Source organism: Clinocottus analis, unplaced genomic scaffold (genome assembly GCF_023055335.1).
Source record: "Clinocottus analis isolate CAN_PGR_092001 unplaced genomic scaffold, fCliAna1.0.p SCAF_9, whole genome shotgun sequence".
NCBI lineage: Eukaryota > Metazoa > Chordata > Actinopteri > Perciformes > Cottidae > Clinocottus > Clinocottus analis.
Window position 1 is genome coordinate 18,598,253 of NW_027176251.1, and position 1,444 is coordinate 18,599,696.

Below are 1,444 nucleotides of genomic sequence, written 5' to 3' on the forward strand. Positions count from 1 at the left end.
AATAAACAAGAACACAATGGCTCTGTTGGAAAGGGTTCCAAATGAACTCTTCCTCCTGATCGTGGAGTCATCAGGAGCAGATGGCTAGCTGGAAGCAGAATCTAACCAGAGTGTATTTCACTGGTGTGCTTTTGAGTAGGCTGCGATTTGGGTGTGATTTTCCTCGTTAATAAGACAGTATTTCCCTGATGCTGATACTAAATTCTAACAATAATAACGTTATTGCCGGAAAAATACCTCCACTAATTAAATCCATGCTCTACTTTGTAACTGCAGTGGTTTAATACGCCTATTTGGAAATTACCTCCACTAAGTGTATTGCACCAATGTTTCTGACCAGGGTGTGTTTTTCAGGGACAGAATTAGTGATTTGGAGGCTTAAGGCAAACACTGTCCTGCTTTACTTTTCACCCTTTCTCTAACTGGGAATGTTGGTATTGGCAGGGGTAGAAGAAGGCTAATCATAACTTTTTTCTAAAGTAAAACTATTGAAAATTAATGATAAAACAATTAAAACTGCACAGTAAAGCCCTGCAGAGATGTATTATCAGCACAATGGACTTAAATTTACTTCACCTCAATTCAAGATGGAACTACCAATTCAAACTCTGTGTCTGATAAACGTAGTCCCACAATGTTTTCTGAATTAGAAGTACACAGTAAGTTGTATACAGCTGAGTTGCATATGTTTAAGTGCTTTGGGGGTCTTTTGTAAATTATTTAAGGTACAATGTAATAGTAACATAATTAAATAGAATCTACAGTATGTAATGGCAGCGGTGTTGCTGAGGACCAAAGCAAACTCAGTGTGAAGTTGTTTGTATGAGCGGTTCCTAAAAACACCACAGGTCAAACATTAGGCCAATTCTGAACCGCCATGTTTTTTTTAACATCCACTGCAGTCAATTATTTAATTATTCAAGACAATTATTTACTGTATTAATTGTTTTGAATAAATAAATAATTGACTAAAACTTAACTAAACGTCATTGTGATTCTAAATTAGCTTTTTCTTTTTACACTGCAACAAATAAAAAAATATAGATTTTACTGCTTTGTAATATTGAATGGAGTTGATGGCCAGCTACGAAAATAAGATCATTGTTGTAATAAACTGGAATTATCCTTTAAGGAGCTCCCATGTAATGTTTTTCAGTTGTTGAGGCTTACATATTCATCATTGTATCGTTTCAAACATTTTTATTAAAAAATGTAATACATATAACTAAACTAAAAGGGTACCCAACAAAGACAAACACAGAAATGAGGACACGGTTTCCCTGTGGTGAGGTTGGGGGTGCAGTAAAGTGGTAGGTAGGTGTCAGGGTCGGGGATGTGTTATTTTCATGACTTATTTCATATATAGACAATCATCACTTATACTTCCAGTGTTTGCCTTACTCTTGTGTCTCGTGTGATTATTGTGTGAGGTGATTCATGTTGA